This window comes from Salmo trutta, chromosome 20 (genome assembly GCF_901001165.1).
Source record: "Salmo trutta chromosome 20, fSalTru1.1, whole genome shotgun sequence".
In the NCBI taxonomy this organism is placed as follows: domain Eukaryota; kingdom Metazoa; phylum Chordata; class Actinopteri; order Salmoniformes; family Salmonidae; genus Salmo; species Salmo trutta.
This window is the reverse complement of record NC_042976.1, coordinates 19,309,410-19,329,912: the sequence shown is the minus strand read 5'-3', so window position 1 is coordinate 19,329,912 and position 20,503 is coordinate 19,309,410. Positions and strand designations below refer to the sequence as shown.

Sequence of the window (20,503 nt, the reverse complement as noted above, 5' to 3'; positions counted from 1 at the left end):
GTTACTTTGTAATCACTGCTATAACACCCATTACCTGGCCAGACTGAATGACCCACGCTCAACACAGTGTGTCACTGTTGTCTTTTATTAGCAAATAAGAATTTAGTGAGACACATACTTGTTAGGTAAGAGGCCCTAAAAATGTGGTATGAATGCAGGCCGAGGCCTAAGCATTTAGTGATGCTTTGTAAATAGGCCTTTTGATAGGGTGGTTATTCCACTCTACATATAATTACTATTTCTCTTGCTATCATTGTCAAACTTATCTTTCACACTCCGAGCTTAAGTTTCCTAAACCCACTGGTCCAGTCAGTTCTTTAACTGTTCAACTTTGACCTTCTCCTCAGTGTTGAGCTGCTCTGTCCATCAGCATCACAGACTCAAAGATACAGGCCCATTTTATCCTTCACTAGCATCATCGGGGTTTCCATCCCAAATGGCACCCTATTCCCTATATAGTGCGCTGGTCAAAAGTAGTCCACTCTAGGGAATAGGGTGCCATTTGGAAGGCTAATTGCAGGCAAGTAGCGGTCAAGGTTATCAGCTCCATCTGAAGCAGGCTTGGAGAACAAGGGGGTGGAAAAGCCTCTCCCCCCTGTCATTAACCGAGGCCTACAGGCTAGACTCTAGGAGCCATTCCCCTTGTACTTCCCTTGAAGTGTGTTGACACCTTCAATGAGCAGACATCACAAAACATCAAGAGGCAAGGCCAAGGAAAGGGTCACTGAAGTATCTGTTTTGCAATGTATTATATGTACAGTAGAATGGTTGAAAGTGTTGCAACAATAGGCCTACTAAGTATGACCAACTACAACAAAAAACGACCTAACCAGCCTGATGGACTAGGTCTGCGGCCCAAGTTGTACCCTATTCAGTTTTTGCACAATTTTTCACTATTGCACACTGGCGTTTTGTCAAAATGTAGTGCACTATATAGGAAAAAGGTTGCCATTTGTGGCAAAGCCCAGGTTACTATTGTATAGCCCTTATTCAGGTGCTAGACATTCAAATAGGTGCTAGACATTCAAAATAACACCCAACATTAGAAAATAATGAGGCCAGAGTGGAGCATCAGTGGTGGCATGGGTTTTGTCCCAAATGGCATCTTATTCCCTTTACAGTGCACTACTTTTGACCAGGACCCAAATAAATAAAACAAACTAATTGGGCCATAGGAATAACTAAATAATCGCCTTACCAACTGCCATTGTGATTAATTTGCTTTATATAATCATTTGCTTTTTTAAGTCAATTAATGAGGGTTAGAATGGTTTATGAAATATTAATGGACTTGTTATCATTGAGTGTGAATTCTGTAGCGCCCCTGTTGAAATACTTACGGTAGTCAGGGAGTAGCGGGAGGGGCTAAGTGGGCCCAGGATTCCTTTGCCAGTCACTGCGCTCCGGCAAGAGCGAGTTCTACTGCGAAGCCACTGCACCGAACAGGTAAAGATGACATATGTATTTATATTGATTGAAAACAGAATGCAGACTAAGTGTAAATGGTCGGGTGGTTTTGCCTGTATCTTATAGTATTTTATTAATTCACATCACCGTGTTGGTTTTTGAAGTTTTCTAATTGTGTGCATCAGTGCATGAGCAGAAAAAATGTGAACTACCCCAATGAATCGATCAAGAGAAAGGATTCATTGTTCATTTCCACTGTTGGAACTGCTAAATAGTGCCGGGCAGCTAGACATATTTTGTGGTCACTTCCAACGCCACCTACATCTTAGCATTTTGTTTCATTTAAAAGGTCACATTTGAAGATGGGGACTCGCAAACCTTGCCCATAATGGATCACCTAGAACGGTTTATTGGTAGTTTGTTGGCAGCTGTAGCATATTGAACCAACCAATCAATCATCTTATCTTGGTAGGCTACACGAAATAAAATATTATTGATAGAATTTGTATGCTGTTATAGCCTATTTATGTGAATTGCTGATCTGCGGTGAACGCATAGTAGGCGCTGCAGGGAGAACGATCTGTCGATGTCACAACCAGCCGGTCTGCAGAACGCCGGTGAATTTTACGCGCTGTTTCTATTAGGTCCAGCACGTAAGGTGCTGAAACATCGGCAGTCCCGGTTAACTCATGACCGATTCTGTAAGCTATCAAATCCTTCTCCCCAGTTTCGTTCAAAAAGCCTACAGGATATGTTTTGAATTGGTTTAGCCAAACAGTTCCTTGTTTCTATTGTTAAGATTTAGACAGATATCATCTTCATTATCTATGCATAGGCTACAGTTTTTGGATCATTTTAGACTAGGAGAGCTATAGTTGAGTTTAGCAGGCAGGCTATAGCTGATCTAGGATTCGTGACGGTGGAAGCAATAGAAGGTGCTTGAGGCTTGGCGAGATTGGTATTTCCCCCCCTCTCTTTGTCTGTCTATATTTCTGTCGTCTTGTCCGTCTGCCTGTTTCTCTCTCTCTCACTCCCCCCTCTCTCTCACACACGATGCTGAGTCACACGATTTTATTGGTTCATTCTAATGGTAATTCTGCAATACCCTACCTTACTGCATATGTAGGAGCTTTATTGTTTTCCTCCATGGACGTCTTCACTATGGATCAGTAAAATAATAATTCATGCATGTTATTATCATTATGTTACAGTGGGATTACATATAGAGCAAATTGGCCAATGTTACCTAGTAACATTACTAGTGTTGATTGAGGTGTTACATTAACTCTGTAAGTGTTAAATTTAACACTGTGATGATTTAACACTGGGTCATTTAATGTGTACAATCTCTTGTAGAATTTTTTTTTCAAATGAATCCCCCTTGACAACAGAGGATGAACATTGTGACATATGATGTATTCTATTTCTTACCCTGTCATACAGCCTTTACAATACAGTAGCTTGAGGAGAGCTCTTACGAGTTAGCCTGCATGCCAGTCTGTTTCTGCTTTCTTGCCAACTCCTCATGGAAATGAGGTATGACAGTGGCAATGAGAGACAAGGAGTTGGCAAGAGAGCAGAAACAGACTGGCATCCAGGCTAGCTATGAGTGTGCTTCCACTGCCTCTGCAACACTGCTACAGTACTGGGAGTGGAGTGTCCTTTGCGTTCATCTCGAAAGCCTTTATTGAGAGAGAATTAGAGCACTGCTGACCGATACTGTGGGGCTCTTTAGAGGCTGAAGTGGCCATCGTCCATTTTAGAGGCCTGTACTGTGTGTGTACTGTATGTGACAACAAGGTGTCAGGCTGAAGGTAAACCCTTGAGACTTTATTTAAATACTAAACAGATATTGATTGGAATGTAGATACTCTCCAGTTTAATCAGATTGACATGATATTAAAGCTATATTGATTTATTTCCTCCATGGTGGTTATGGTCTTGTCTGTATGTCCAGGTACTAATGGCCTGATACTTTCAGGATTAGAATGGAGTTTCTCCGGGTCTCTCTCTCTCCGTGTATCTCTCTGTCTCTAGTCTCTGGGGAGTGGTGGTTGGTGGTCAGTCAGACTTTGTTATTGTCATGAGACCTCTTGAAGACCCTAGATGTTCTAGTCTTCCTGCTGGTTTCCTCTGTTCGAGCTCTCTAATGACAGATATACATCTGTTATCTGGGATCTGAGCCTGTCTGCCGTTGGTCTGTGTGAACATCTCTCTGTTACTGTCCAGCCATGGCAAGACATGAAAGTATTTATTCTCCCTTTGGTACATGAGGAGAAATGGGACTGAAGTGAAGCATCACGTTGCACACTTGTGGATTATATATAGCTGCATAGACCTAGTTTGATGTGCATGTTTGTGTAAATCATTGTGTGTGTGTGTGTGTGTGTGTGTGTGTGTGTGTGTGTGTGTGTGTCTTATACTTTCTGCCCACAAGGACTGTGTACTTAGTGAACCAGGCCACTAGGGTTAATGGTATCTGCTTTGGAGGGTCTTGTGTGGCTCAGTTGGTAGAGCATGGTGCTTGCAACACCAGGATTGTGGGTTCAATTCCCACGTAGGACCAGTACAAAAATGTATGCACTCACTACAGTAAGTTGCTCTGGATAAGAGTGTCTGCTAAATGACTAAATTATGTAAAACAATAAATAAAAAAAGAGGTATTACAGTAATGTCTTATGTGGTTTAAATAGTCAAATAAGACACTGTCTAATATGCAAAGGCTATGTTGCAATGAAAAACCCACAGGAGAATTCCAGCTCTTTTAAATGTCTAGCAAGTGCTGCGGAGGAGCTAGCCCCTATCTGCTCACTGTTCTCCGTTCTGGCTGTCTGTTAAAAGCAGGTCACTTCTGGCCCAGTGTGTGTGTGTTTGCGCTTTGTTCAGTAGGAGGACAAACTGAAGGTTCCCTATGGGCTCTGGTCAAAACTAGTGCACTGCAGTGTTGGGGTCAATTACAATTACTTTTTAATTGAATTGGAATTATACTTTTTGAATTGGAATTGTAAAAACATTTCTTCTTTGGAACTGAATTGGAATTCAATATTTTTACATTTCCCAGTTAATGGAATGAATGCACATTGTATAAAAAAATGACTGTAGGATTTGTTTTGAATCATTTCAACCTGTATTCCTATATTTCCAGTATAGCTGGAGCTAGGCTGTCAGAACTGTGACATGATCAGCCTGAGGGGATTGAATTGGAATTGGAAATTGGGGAATTGTTGGGGATAATATTAAATTGGGAATTTAATTATTGAAATGTACCTACCATTGGAATTAAGGGGAATTTAATTGAATTCAATGTAATTTACAGGGAGAGAGAATTTAAGTATAATTTAATTTGTGGAATTGACCACAAGCCTGGTGCACTAAAAAGTTTATTATACATAGAGATATATACAGTGCCGTCAGAAAGTATTCACACCCCTTGACTTTTTCCAAATTTTGTTGTGTTACAGCCTGAATTTAAAATGGATTACATTTAGATTTTGTGACACTGGCCTTCACACAATACCCCATAATGTCTAAGTGGAATTGTGTTTTTAGACATTTTTACAAATGAATACAAAATGAAAAGCTGGAATGTCTTGAGTCAATAAGTATTCAACCCGTTTGTTATGGCAAGTCTAAATAAGTTCAGGAGTAAAAATGTGCTTAATTTATCTCTCTTGATCGGTCTACTTTAATATTTTCAGTAGATTGATTTATGCAGACTACTACCCTACTATGTTTGTTTGTAGTCAATATATGCATTTACCATGGTAAATGTTCATGCTTTCAATGATAACATTTTTAGAGCCTGTGTAACAGCAGAACTGTTTTTATTGGAGAATAACTTGCATAGAAATGTTCTCATATAATTTGTATGACCGTTGACGGTGATACAGTGAGGGAAAAAAGTATTTGATCCCCTGCTGATTTTGTACGTTTGCCCACTGACAAAGAAATTATCAGTCTATCATTTTAATGGTAGGTTTATTTGAACAGTGAGAGACAGAATAACAAAAAAAAAATCCAGAAAAACGCACGTCAAAAATTGTATAAATTGATTAGCATTTTAATGAGGGAAATAAGTATTTCTTCAAGCTCTGTCAAGTTGGTTGTTGAGTATTGCTAAACAGCCATAGGGTTTCAAGCCGATTTAAGTGAACACTGTAACTAGGCCACTCAGGAACATTCAATGTTGTCTTGGTAAGCAACTCCAGTGTATATTTGGCCTTGTGTTTTAGGTTATTGTCCTGCTGAAAGGTGAATTTGCCTAGCAGTGTCTGCTGGAAAGCAGACTGAACGAGATTGTCCTCTAGGATTTTGCCTGTGCTTAGCTCGATTCCATGTATTTTTTATCCCCCACAAAAACAAACCTAGTCCTTGCTGATGACAAGCATTCCCATAACATGATGCTGCCACCACCATTCTTGTGGTATGAAGAGTGATAGTCAGTGATGTGTTGTGTTATGGATTTGCCCTGAACATAACGCATTCTGGGCATGAAGTTAATTTCTTTGCAATTTTTTGGTATGTTTTACTTTAGTCCCTTATTGCTAACAGGATGCAGGTTTTGGAATATTTGTATTCTCTACAGACTTCCTTCTTTTCACTCTGTTATTTAGGTTAGTATTGTGGAGTAACTACAGTGTTATTGATCCGTTCTCAGTTTTCTCCTATCACAGCCACTAAACTCAGTAAATGTTTTAAACTCACCATTGGCCATGGTGAAATCCCTGAGCTGTTTCCTTCCTCTGAGGCAACTGAGTTAGGAAGGACGCCTTTATCATTGTAGTGACTGGTTGTATTGATACACCATCCAAAGTGTAATTAATAACTTCACCATGCTCAAAGGGTTATTCAATGCCCTTCTTTGTGAGGCTTTGGTAAACCTCCATTGTCTTTGTGGTTGAATCTGTGTGAAATTCACTGCTTTACTGAGGGACCTTACAATTATTTGTATGTGTGGGGTACAGAGATGAGGTAGTTGTTCAAAAATCCTGTTAAACACTATTATTGCACACAGAGTGAGTCCATGCAACTTATTATGTGACTTGTTAAGCAAGATTTTACTACTGAACTTATTTAAGCTTGCCCCTAACAAAGTGGTTGAATACTTAGTGGCTTAAGACATTTCAGATTTTCATTTTGAAGACATTTGTAAAATGTTCTAAAAACACAATTCCACTTTGACATTATGGGGTATTATGTGTAGGCTAGTGACCTCTACAGTCTAAGCCCTGTCTAAGCCAGGGAGGGGGTTCTACTAATCTATATGGAATTGTTTTAGGAAAGTCATACCTAGGATCGTTTAGCTGTTTGATCAAGACACCTTGATGTATATATAAAAAAGAAACTGTCCATTGTGTTTGGTGCATCTATACCTGAGAGTCAATGAATCAGTCATTGTGTAAGTATTCAAAAAAGAGGGGCAGGGCATTAACAAACAGTCACACACACACACACACACACACACACACACACACACACACACACACACACACACACACACACACACACACACACACACACACACACACACTCATAAAGTTCAAGTCGGAAGTTTACATACACTTAGGTTGGAGTCATTAAAACTCGTTTTTCAACCACTCCACAAATTTCTTGTCAACAAACTATAGTTTTTCCAACAATTGTTTACAGACAGATTATTTGATTTATCATTCACTTTATCACAATTCCAGTGGGTCTGAAGTTTACATACACTAAGTTGACTGTGCCTTTATACAGCTTGGCAAATTCCAGAAAATTATGTCATGGCTTTAGAAGCTTCTGATAGGCTAATTTACATAATTTGAGTCAATTGGAGGTGTACCTGTGGATGTATTTCAAGGTCTACCTTCAAACTCAGTGCCTCTTTGCTTGACATCATGGGGAAATTAAAAGGAATTTGCAAAGACCTCAGAAAAAAATAGTAGACCTCCACAAGTCTGGTTCATCCTTGGGAGCAATTTCCAAACACCTGAAGGTACCACGTTCATCTGTACAAACAATAGTACGCAAGTATAAACACTATGGGACCACGCAGACGTCATACCGCTCAGGAAGGAGACGCGTTCTGTCTCCTAGAGATGAACGTACTTTGGTGCGAAAAGTGAAAATCCATCCCAGAACAACAGCAAAGGACCTTTTGAAAATGCTGGAGGAAACCGGTACAAAAGTATCTATAGCCACAGTAAAATGAGTCCTATATCGACATAACCTGAAAGGCCGCTCAGCAAGGAAGAGACCACTGCTCAAAAACCGCCATAAAAAAGCCAAACATGGGGACAAAGATCGTGATTTTTGGAGAAATGTCCTCTGGGCTGATGAAAAAAAATAGAACTGTTTGGCCATAATGACCATCGTTATGTTTGGAGGAAAAGGGGGAGGCTTGCAAGCCGAAGAACACCATCCCAACCATGAAGCACGGGGGTGGCAGCATCATGTTGTGAGGGTGCTTTGCTGCAGGAGGGACTGGGGCACTTCATAAAATAGATGGCATCATGAGGGAGGAAAATTATGCGGATATATTGAAGCAACATCTCAAGACATCAGTCAGGAAGTTAAAGCTTGGTCGCAAATGGCTCTTCCAAATGGATAATGACCCCAAGCATACTTCCAAAGTTGTGGCAGAATGGCTTAAGGACAAAAAAAGTCAAGGTATTGGAGTGGCCATCACGTAGCCCTGACCTCAATCCTATAGAACATTTGTGGGCAGAACTGAAAAAGTGTGTGCGAGCACGGAGGCCTATAAACCTGACTCAGTTACACCAGTTCTGTCAGGAGGAATGGGCCAAAATTCACCCAACTTATTGTGGGAAGCTCGTGGAAGGCTACCCGAAACGTTTGACCCAAGTTAAACAATTTAAAGGCAATGCTACCAAATACTAATTGAGTGTATGCAAACTTCTGACCCACTGGGAATGTGATGAAAGAAATAAAAGCTGAAATAAATCATTCTTTCTACTATTATTCTGACATTTCACATTCTTAAAATAAAGTGGTGATCCTAACTGACCTAAGACAGGGAATAGTTTTCTACGATTAAATGTCAGGAATTGTGAAAAACTGAGTTTAAATGTATTCGGCTAAGGTGTATGTAAACTTTAGACTTCAACTGTGTATTTGGTTTACTATCCTTGTGGGGACCAAACAATTGATTAACATTCAAAATCCTATTTTCCCTAACCTTAACCCCAAACCCCTAAACCTAACCCCTAACCATAATTGTAACCCTAAACATAACCCCTAAGCCTAAAATAGCCTTTTCCTTGTGGGGAAATGTCCCCACTTGTTCCTTGTTTTCCTATCCTTGTGAGCAGGGATTGGCAAAAATTACCAAATACAATTACAAAGATCAGTGCATCAAAATAAACATCAAAATACTTATAAATTACAAAATCATTTGAAATTGGTATATAATAAAACATTTAAATACATTAATACATTTTGAAGTAGGTAGCGAAATAACATTCTCAGGAATGTTTACAGAAACGTTTTACTTGCTATGACTCTGATATGTTGTTGTTGTTTAAACTACCTTAGTTGTAGCACTGACTGTAAGTCACTATGTATAAGAGTGTCTGCTAAATGACCAATGTACAGTATAGGTGAAAATGAACATACCAAAATGAACTGCAAAGCACACTGGGTATTATTATTGGCCTTGTTTCAGGGTCATGTCTAGATGGGATATAGCTTAACCTAATTCTCCTAACCTGCTGCTTAAATTCTCCTAAACGTCCTACAAAAAAATATATATATTTTGACAAAAGCTGTATCCCTTCCTACCTTGTTTCGGTGCGGAGGTTGTTAGAATAATACTCTGCATGCTTTGCAATTGTCTATTTCGACATTTATATTTAGTTCCTTTAGCAGACGCTCTTATCACACCATAATGTTATTAGACTTCTGATACCAATGCAGGGGGAAAGAGGGCCACAAAATGGGGAACCGCTATAAAAAATTGTATATAAAGTATTTAGAAAATACAAAATACAGCTCTCGAAATTATCTTGTTTCAAAATACATTTTAGTCTAGTTTAGCACAGTGTAATACAAATTACAAAATACTCAGAAGTAAATGAAATGCATAAATACTGCCCAGCTTTTAAAGACTTCTGGTCCCCATGAGGAAAGAAACAAACACACACACACAAAGTAGGCCCCTGAGAGAGTTCCAAGGGACCACAGATAGACTTCTGTTTCATTAAAAGTGAAAAGGTCTTGATCACTCTTTTGCCTACTGTGATTGATAATGGTGCCGGAGGGGATGGCTGCCGTTTTATGGGCTCTTAACCAACTGTGATATTTTGTTAGTTTTTCGCATTGTTTGTAGCTTACTTTGTACATAATGTTGCTGCTACCGTCTCTTATGACCAAAAAGAGCTTCTGGACATCAGAACAGTGATTACTCACCTTGAATTGGACTAATCATTTTTCTTTAATGAGTCGGACGATAGGGATTTACTCCAGACACGGAGATCGGGGTGCCTTGTGAGGATCCGGCGACGAGTGGCTAATCTGCCTTTGCCATTGGTACTATTGTCCAAAACACAATCACTGGATAATAAAGTGGATGAACTAAAATCACGTATATCCTACCAACTGTAAACTGTAATATCTTATGTTTCACCGAGTCGTGACTGGACGACGACATGAATAACAAACAGCTGGCTGGTTATACACTGTATCAGCAGGATAGAACAGCAGCCTCTGGTAAGATAAGGGGTGGCGGTCTATGTATATTTGTAAACAGCTGGTGCACGATATCTAAGTAAGTCTTGGGGTTTGCTCACCTGAGGTAGAGTACCTCATGATAAGCTGTAAACCACACTATCTATCTAAAGAGTTTATCTATATTCTTTGTAGCTGTCTATTTACCACCACAAACCGATGCTGGCATGAAGACCGCACTCAATGAGCTGTATACAGCCATAAGCAAACAGGAAAACGCTCATCCAGAGGCGACGCTCCTAGTAGCCGGGAAATTTAATACAGGGAAACTTAAATCAGTTTTACCTCATTTCTACCAGCTTGTTAAATGTGCAACCAGAGGGGGAAAAAACTCTAGACCACCTTTACTACACACACAGAGACGCGTGCAAAGCTCTCCCTCGCCCTCCATTTGGCAAGTCTGACCTTAATTCTATCCTCCTGATTCCTGCTTACAAGCTAAAATTAAAGCAAGAAGCACCAGTGATTCGGTCAATAAAAAAAGGGGTCAGATGAAGCAGATGCTAAACTACAGGACTGTTTTGCTAGCACAGACTGGAATATGTTCTGGGATTCTTCCAATGGCATTGAGGAGTACACCACATCAGGCACTGGCTTCAACAATAAGTGCATCAATGACGTCGTCCTCACAGTGACTGTACGTACATACCCCTACCAGAAGCCATGGATTACAGGCAACATTCGCACTGAGCTAAAGGGTAGAGCTGCCACTTTCAAGGAGCGTGACTCCAACCCGGAAGCTTATAAGAAATCCCGCTATGCCTTCCGACGAACCATCAAACAGGCAAAGCGTCAATACAGGGCTAGGATCGAATCGTACTATACCGGCTCCGACACTCGTCAGATGTGGCAGGGCTTGCAAACTATTACAGACTGCAAAGGGAAGCACAGTCGAGAGCTGCCCAGTGACACAAGCCTACCAGACGAGCTAAATTACTTCTTTGCTCACTTTGAGGCAAGTAACACTGAAACATGCATGAGAGCACCAGCTGTGTGATCACGCTCTCCGCAGCTGATGTAAGTAAGACCTTTAAACAGGTCAACATTCACAAGGCCGCAGGGCCAGACAGATTACCAGGACGTGTACTCCGAGCATGCGCTGACCAGCTGGCAAGTGTCTTCACTGACATTTTCAACCTCTACATGTCTGAGTCTGTTTCAAGCAGACCACCATAGTCCCTGTGCCCAAGAACACTAAAGTAACCTGCCTACATGACTACCGACCCGTAGCACTCACGTCTGCAGCCATGAATGAAGTGCTTTGAAAGGCTGGTCATGGCTCACATCAATACCATTATCCCAGAAACCCTAGACCCACTCCAATTTGCATACCGCCCCCAACAGATCCACAGATGATGCAATCTCTGTTGCACTCCACATTGCCCTTTCACACCTAGACAAAAGGAACACCTATGTGAGAATGCTATTCATTGACTACAGCTCAGCGTTCAAAACCATAGTGCCCTCAAAACTCATCACTAAGCTAAGGACCCTGTGGCTAAACACCTCCCTCTGCAACTGGATCCTTGACTTCCTGACGGGCCGCCCCCAGGTGGTAAGGGTAGGTAACAACACATTAGCCATGCTGATTCTAAACACGGGGGCCCCTCAGGCGTGCGTGCTCAGTCCTGTACTCCCTGTTCATTCATGACTGCACGGCCAGGCACGACTCCAACACCATCATTAAGTTTGCCGATGACACAACGATGGTAGGCCTGATCAATGACAAGACAGCCTATATGGAGGAGGTCAGAGACCTGACAGTGTGGTGCAAAGACAACAACCTCTCCCTCAACATGATCAAGACAAAGGAGATGATTGTGGACTACAGGAAAAGGAGGACCGAGCACGCCCCCATTCTCATCGACAGGGTTGTAGTGGAGCAGGTTGAGAGCTTCAAGTTCCTTGACGTCCACATCACCAACAAACTATCATGGTCCAAACATACCAAGACAGTCATGAAGAGGGCATGACAAAACCTTTTTACCCCTCAGGAGACTGAAAAGATTTGGCATGGGTCCCCAGATCTTCAAAAGGTTTTACTGCTGCACCATCGAGAGCATCCTGACCGGTTGCATCACCACCTGGTATGGCAACTGCTTGGCATCTGACCATAAGGCGTTACAGAGGGTAGTGGGAATTAGAGGTCGACCGATTAATCGGAATGGCCGATTAATTGGGGCCGATTTCAAGTTTTCATAACAATCGGTAATTGGTATTTTTGGCCACCAATATGCCAATTTTTTTTACACCTTTATTTAACTCCGCAAGTCAGATTAAGAACACATTCTTATTTTCAATGACGGCCTAGGAATGGGTATTAACTGCCTTGTTCAGGGGGGATTCGGGAATTCGTTTTTGCAACCTTCTGGTTACTAGTCCAACGCTCTAACCACCTGCCTTACATTGCACTCCACGAGGAGCCTGCACGGCAGGCTGACTACCTGTTACGCGAGGGCAGCAAGAAGCCAAGGTAAGTTGCTAGCTAGCATTAAACTTATCCTATAAAAAGCTATCAATCTTAACATAATCACTAGTTAACTACACATGGTTGATGATATTAGTAGTTTATCTAACGTGTCCTGCGTTGCATATAATCGATGTGGTGCCTGTTAATTTGTCATCGAATCACAGCCTACTTCGACAAACGGGTGATGATTTAACAAGCGCATTTGCGAAAAAAGCACTGTCGTTGCACCAATGTACCTAACCATAAACATCAATGCCTTTCTTTAAAATCAATACATAAATATTTTTAAACCTGCATATTTAGTTAATATTGCCTGCTAACATGAAATTGTGTCACTGCTCTTGCGTTCATTGCCTGGCTCGTTGCGAACTAATTTGCCAGAATTTTACGTAATTATGACATACCATTGAAGGTTGTGCAATGTAACAGGAATATTTAGACTTAGGGATGCCACCCCTGTTAGATAAAATACGGACCGGTTCTGTATTTCACTGAAAGAAAAAAACGTTTTGTTTTCGAGATGATAGTTTCCGGATTTGACCATATTAATGACTTAAGGCTCGTATTTCTGTGTGTTTTTGTTATATTATAATTAAGTCTATGATTTGATAGAGCAGTCTGACTGAGGGGTGGTAGGCACCAGCAGGCTCGTAAGCATTCATTCAAACAGCACTTTCGTGCGTTTTGCCACCAGCCCTTCGCAACGCATTGCGCTGTTTATGACTTCAAGCCTGTCAACTCCCAAGATTAGGCTGGTGTAACCAATGTGAAATGGCTAGCTAGTTAGCGGGTGCGCGCTAATAGCATTTCAAACGTCACTCGCTCTGAGACTTGGAGTAGTTGTTCCCCTTGCTCTACATGGGTAACGCTGCTTCGAGGGTGGCTGTTGTCGATGTGTTCCTGGTTCGAGCCCAGGTAGGAGCGAGGAGAGGGACGGAAGCTATACTGTTACACTGGCAATACTAAAGTGCCTATAAGAACATCCAATAGTCAAAGGTATATGAAATACAAATCGTATACAGAGAAATAGTCCTATAATTCCTATAATAACTACAACCTAAAACTTCTTACCTGGGAATATTGAAGACTCATGTTAAAAGATACCACCAGCTTTCAAATGTTCCCATGTTCTGAGCAAGGCACTTAAACGTTAGCTTTCTTACATGGCACATATTGCACTTTTACTTTCTTCTCCAGCACTTTGTTTTTGCATTATTGAAACCAAATTGAACATGTTTCATTATTTATTTGAGGCTAAATTGATTTTATTGATGTATTATATTAAGTTAAAATAAGTGTTCATTCAGTATTGTTGTAATTGTCATTATTACAAATAAATAAAAATAATCGGCCGATTAATTGGTATCGGCTTTTTTTGATAATCGGTCGACCTCTAGTGCGAACGGCCCAGTACATCACTGGGGCCAAGCTTCCTGCCATCCAGGACCTATATAATAGGCTGAGTCAGAGGAAAGCCCATAAAATTGTCAGAGACTCCAATCACCCACGTTTTAGACTGTTTTCTATGCTACCGCACGGCAAGCAGTACCGGAGCACCAAGTCTAGGTCCAAGAGGCTTCTAAACAGCTTCTAACCCCAAGCCATAAAACTCCTGAACATCTAATCAAATGGCTACCCAGACTATTTGCATTGCCCCCCCCCCCCTCTTTTACGCTGCTGCTACTCTCTGTTATTATCTATGCATAGTCACTATAATAACTCTACCTACATGTACATACTACCTCAATTACCTTGACTAACCGGTGCCCCCGCACATTGACTCTGTACCGGTACCCCCTGTATATAGGTTCGCTATTGTTATTTTACTGCTGCTCTTCAGTTATTTGCTTCTTTTATTCTATTTTATTCATTTTTTTCTTAAAATTGCATTGTTGGTTAAGGGCTTGTAAGTAAACATTTCACTTTAAGGTCTGTTGTATTCGGCGCATGTGACAAATACAATTTGATTTGATTTGTATTCCTGAGATAATATGTTTGAATCTGTACTACTTTGCTACTGATTTGCCTGAAGGAGAGAGTTGTTTTTATGAATGAAAAGTTCTGTGTAGTCCATATTTATATAGACACTGTCTAGTGTGAAGCTGGCCTGGTGTCAGGTTAGGTAATGCCTAATCTCTAGTGACAGAGAGAGGTCACTAGCATACATGCTAGCTAGCTAGCGCACACAAGATTGTGTCTGCTTCCCAAATGGCACCCCATTCCCAATGTAGTGCACTACTTTTGACCAGAGGTGTGTCCAAAATGGCACCCTATTTCCTATATAGTGCACTACATCAAAGCCCTATAGGCACTGATCTGAAGTAGAGCACTTCATAGGGAATATGATACCATTTGAGATGCTGTTGTGTGTTGAGATGAGGAAATGCCAGGCTGCAGGTTATGTCAGATAGATAGTGGTGTAGCAGCAGTTTTACATAACCTGTCTGTCTGCCTGTAACAGTGCTGCTGCAACCAGCCATAATCTGCACCCTGACTCTCTTTCTCTCTCCCTGACTCTGTGTGTGTGTGTGTGTGTGTGCGTGTACGTGTGTGTGTGTGAATCCCATCAGCATCCTCTCACAGAGCAGCTGCCACAGGCTAGTACTCCCCACTCACTATGGCCAAAGCCTGACGTAATGCCCTGTGTGTGTGTGTGTGTGTGTGTGTGTGTGTGTGTGTGTGTGTGTGTGTGTGTGTGTGTGTGTGTGTGTGTGTGTGTGTGTGTGTGTGAGATGGCCCATGCGTGTTCCAGGTCTTAATTTCGGGAAGCCGAGTCTTAAAGCTCAGATCCAGAATAGAGTGGACTAAGAGGCTCTACTGAAGGGAGGAGAGGAACTACATCACTAGACTAGTAGCACCACCATACAGAACATAGAGCTTTACAGAGGAACCAGCTACCAGCAGACCACCCTGGCATCTACATCTTTGGCCTCTTGGTTTGGACCCTATAACTCATACATGTACTTCTCTTTACAGTACACCTCTCTCTCTCTCTCTCTCCCATCAACGAGCTGACTGGATGCTGACTGGATGTTTGTTTGTCACTCCATTCTCAGTAAACCCGAGTCTAGGGCTCTCCAATACTGTTCCTGGAGAGCTACCCTCCTGTAGGTTTTCACTCCAAATCCAGTTGTAACTAACCTGATTCAGCTGATTAACCAGCTAATTATTAGAATCCGGTGCGCTAGATTAGGGTTGGAACGAAAACCTACAGGAAGATAGCTCTCCATGAGCAGGGTTGGAGAGTCCTGCCCTAGACACGTGCGTGAAATGCCCAGGAGTGCAGCCGTTTCTGAAATACTGGATCTGGAGCGCCAGGCACCGACGATCATACCACGTTCAAAGTCGCTTAGGTCACTCGCTTTACCCATTCTAATTTTCAAGCGAACAGTAACTGAATGCCTCGATGCCTGCTTTATATAACAAGCCACGTCCACTTGACTCATTGTCTGTAGGAGCGATCCATTTTTATGAAAATTGTGGTGTATCCACATTACTATCAAAAATAAGTGTACGATTATGGTACAGTGTTGTTCCTTGGTGTACAACACATATATCCAATATATTAAATATAAAGCGGTGTTCGTAACCATGTGGGAGGTGGGAATTTACTAGTTGTAAAGTCGTAAATACCAGTTGGATGCATTCACTTTCTTTGAAATCGTTGGGAAATGCCAATTGGCTAATGGCCACCAAGCTGCGTTAACCATAAACTAAAAGTACAGCTATCATGCTTGTAAACAAATTATAGAGTTCAAAAACCATATTAATAGATTACTTTTAATAAATAATATTTTGTTACATTTAAATGGTTAAAATGCTGTTATCGAGGTCATGTCCTTTGTAGGTGACTTTAGAGGTCAGCATGTGGGAGAAGTCAGAGCTCAGGAATGATGGAGGCGTTTCCCAATACTTGTTAACCACTAGTAATTACACTCACTAATTTACAACAAGTAATTACCAGTTGCAGGTCTGTTCAAGTGGATTTTTGCAGTCGTATGTGGTAAATTTCCATTTCCCACTTGGTTACGAGCACAGCATTAGTTACAATCATTACTGCACTTTGAAATGTAGGTGGGGCAAATTTGCTGGTCATTATCATATTTGGGGGCATGGTCTAAAATATGATGTATTTGTGCCAACTGTTAGTGGAAGTGTTATACCAGTTTAACTGGTTTCATCATTAGGCAGATGGAAGTTGAGCATGTCTAAAATGGTCAGTGCTGCAATCTGTGTAAGAATGTGTGACGATCAAGAGCTGCACTGTTAAGTTACTGTGCATTTTCCAGTAGCTTAATGGCAGTTGGTTCACAGGAGGTTCATGTTTAATTTTACTAGTAACAAGTGGGTTATTGTGAAATTCACAGTAACTTATAGAAGCTAATCCATTACACTCACTGACCTTATGGTCAGGTAGGAAAGTGAGTATTACAATTACATGGTGACTAGCCACAAAAATTAAATATCTTATGGTTCTTTGGTATCACATGCACTTATGTCAGCCTTTAACCCAATGAGTCCCACCGTAACGCCGGTGCGTTTTGGACTTTAAACCCTTTTAAACATTGTGTGCTACAGACTTGGTTGTACCATTGGATTTGTCTATTTATTCTGCATCTGTAGATAACAACCATTAGTCTGTGTGATTAACGGGGGCTGAGCTAGAGCGGTCTTTGTGAGACAAGGACGGATCCCAAAAGGGTCTGTAGAGTGCGAATGGTTTGAGCTACAATCTCACGAACATGTAACAAAGCTCACAAGCTACACAGGAGTTGTTAGAAGGAAAGGGGTTCTTCTAGATAGAAGATCATAGGAAATCCCAGGACATTGTGTCTATTATACTGTAATAAGCTCACATATTTGCTGTCACAAACTCCAGACTCCACACAGTTGCCACTGACTAGTTGGATGTTCATGTCCCAGTGAGGAAACAATTTCTGTACTTACAGCATTCATATAAATACTTTTTTTATTGGGTTTTTATTTTGGCAGATCTTAGTTTTTTATAGACATTTGTAAATTAAAGTATTTAATGAAACTATATATGCTAAATTGTTTTTGTTCTACTTGTAGCCCTGGTTGTCATTAAAAGGAAATGGAAAAATACTTAATTGTGAGGCTAAATATAAGGGTTGAACATGTAGATAACTGGTCAGATAAGCAAAAAGCCAATTTCAACTAAGGTCTCAGGACTGAAGAGGTTAACAAGGCTGCATAATTGACAGTGTACAAACTTAATGTTTATGAACAGACCAGATTAACTGTAATGTCGCTGAAAGCCACGCCTCAAATAAGCCACGCCTGCAATCTTCTGATAGGCTGCTGCAGTTACAGTATGCTGCCAATCAGCAAGTGATGTGCATGTTGTCAACAGAGTCAGTGAAGGCACAGTAGGTTACTGGCAAGATTGCTATTGGCAGCAAGTGTTCTGTAGGTTACTGGCAACATTTTGCCAGACAGTTATTGTGACTTTTACAAGAAATGACAAATTCACAGCAACTTCTGGCAACAATAACCTCTTCACAGTGTAGCTCATTACTGACACATTCTCTTGCAAAGTTGGCAGAACAAATAGCAATAGCAAAGGTGTCTGGCTAGACTGTAAACTCTTCTTCCAGACTCATATTGTCACGCTCTGACCTAAGAGAGCTGTTTTTTCTCTGTTTAGTTAGGTCAGGGTGTGATGGGGGTGGGCATTCTATGTTTTGTTTTCTATGTTTTGACCAGGTATGGTTTCCAATCAGAGGCAGCTGTCTATCGTTGTCTCTGATTAGAAGCCATAATTAGGCAGCCTTTTTTCACCTTGGTTTTCGTGGGTAGTTGTTTTCTGTTTTGTTAGTATAACCTGACAGAACTGTTGGCTGTAGTTTTGTTTTCTTTGTTTAAGTGTGTTCATTAAAAGTAAAGATGAGTGTAACAGTGTAGGTTCCGTCCCTCTCTTCGCCCCAACCCGGGCTCGACCTCCTCCTTTTCCGCAGCAACCAATGATCCGGGTCAACAGCATCAATGTAACAGTGTAGGTTCCGTCCCTCTCTTCGCCCCAACCCGGGCTCGAACCAGGGACCCTTGCACACATCAACAACTGACACCCCACGAAGCAATGTTACCCATCGCGCCACAAAAGCCGCGGCCCCTGCAACGCAAGGGGAAACCCTACTTCAAGTCTCAGAGCGAGTGACGTCACTGATTGAAATGCTATTAGCGGGCACCACCGCTAACTAACTAGCCATTTCACATCGGTTACATGAGCACTCAACACGCTGCGCCTTGGTCTCCTCTATATGACACCCGTTACAGAACTACCCACCACGATTGGATCAAGCGGCGTGCCCGGGCAGAGATGGATACCTGGTCGATGGAGGATTGGATAGAAAGGAGAAACTGGACTTGGGGCCAGGTAATAGACAGGTATCGTAGCCTACCGGGGAAGAACGAGAGGCAGCCCCAAAAAATTTTTTTGGGGGGGGCACACGGGTAGTTTGGCGGGGCCAGGGGTGAGACCTGAGCCAACTCCCCGTGCTTATTGTGGTGAGCATGTGCCTGCCTCTCGCACTCTCCCTCCAGTGCGCCTCCATATCCCAGTACGTCCTGTGCCTGCTCCTCGCACTCTCCCTCCAGTGCGCCTCCATAGCCCAGTACGTCCTGTGCCTGCTCCTCGCACTCTCCCTCCAGTGCGCCTCCATAGCCCAGTACGTCCTGTGCCTGCTCCTCACACTCTCCCTCCAGTGCGCCTCCATAGCCCAGTACGGCCGGTGCCTGCTCTGAGCACCCGGTCCTCAGTGCGTCTCTCCAGTCCGGTGAGACCTGTTCCAGCTCCATGAGAAAAGCCTCCAGTGATAATCTATGGTTCGAAGCCTGTAGAGATGATCCATGGCACGAAGCCTCCAGAGGTAATCCATGGCCCGGAGCCTGTAGGGATAATCCATGGCAAGTAGCCTGTAGGGATAATGTTTCCAACAATTGTTTAAAGAAAGATTATTTCACTTATAATTCACTGTATCACAATTCCAGTGGGTCAGAAGTTTACATACACTAAGTTGACTGTGCCTTTAAAGAGCTTGGAAAATTCCAGAAAATGATGTCATGGCTGTAGAAGCTTCTGATAGGCTAATTGACATCATTTGAGTCAATTGGAGGTGTACATGTGGATGTTTTATAAGGCCTACCTTCAGACTCTGTGCCTCTTTGCTTGACATCATGAGAAAAGCAAAAGAAATCAGCCAATATATCAGAAAAGAAATTGTAGACCTCTACAAGTCTGGTTCATCCTTCGGAGCAATTTCCGAACACCTGAAGGTACCACGTTTATCTGTACAAACAATAGTACACAAGTATAAACAAGTATAAACACCAAGGGACCACACAGCCGTCATACTGCTCAGGAAGGAGACGCGTTCAGGTGTCTTTTTTTTTCTAAACCCATAACCGTGTGTGTGAGGTGTATACTTTTGTTTCAAAGTAGATTTGTTTAAGACTACCAACAAACACTCTGTGCAGCCCTGATTAGCCCACTGCAGTAAAAGGTTAACTCCTGCAATGAAGCGGCCAATAAAACATTTGCCAAAATGCAATTTGCTGCAAAACACCATTCTTAACAGCGCACCTGATGCGAGCTGTATACAACAGAGATTAAAATCTCAGTTAGAAAATGTAGAAAGAGGCTGAATCTAAAGACGTAACAACTAGGATGGGTTGCTAATATGACTAATATGAAAATCAATCAAATGTCATCAGCTGATGTCACAAAGTGCTGTACAGAAACCTAGCCTAAAACCCCAAACAGCAAGCAATGCAGGTGTAGAAGCACAGTGGCTAGGAAAAACTCCCTAGAAAGGCCAAAACCTAGGAAGAAACCTAGAGAGGAACCAGGCTATGAGGGGTGGCCAGTCCTCTTCTGGCTGT

The 20,503-nt window shown here is 41.8% G+C and overlaps 1 protein-coding gene across 22 annotated transcripts in view; it reads left to right on the top strand.

Annotated features, from left to right (window-relative positions):
• Positions 1-1,369: 1,369 nt before the first annotated feature.
• LOC115155638 (microtubule-associated protein 2) overlaps positions 1,370-20,503 on the top strand; it is a 180,592-nt gene continuing 161,458 nt past the window's right edge. For 21 of the 22 annotated variants that reach the window (XM_029702454.1, XM_029702473.1, XM_029702466.1 and 18 more), the window contains exon 1: positions 1,370-1,446. The gene's annotated coding sequence lies outside the window, so the exon portion shown is untranslated. The remainder of the gene's footprint in view (positions 1,447-20,503) is intronic. The other variant, XM_029702453.1, reaches the window with a different exon arrangement.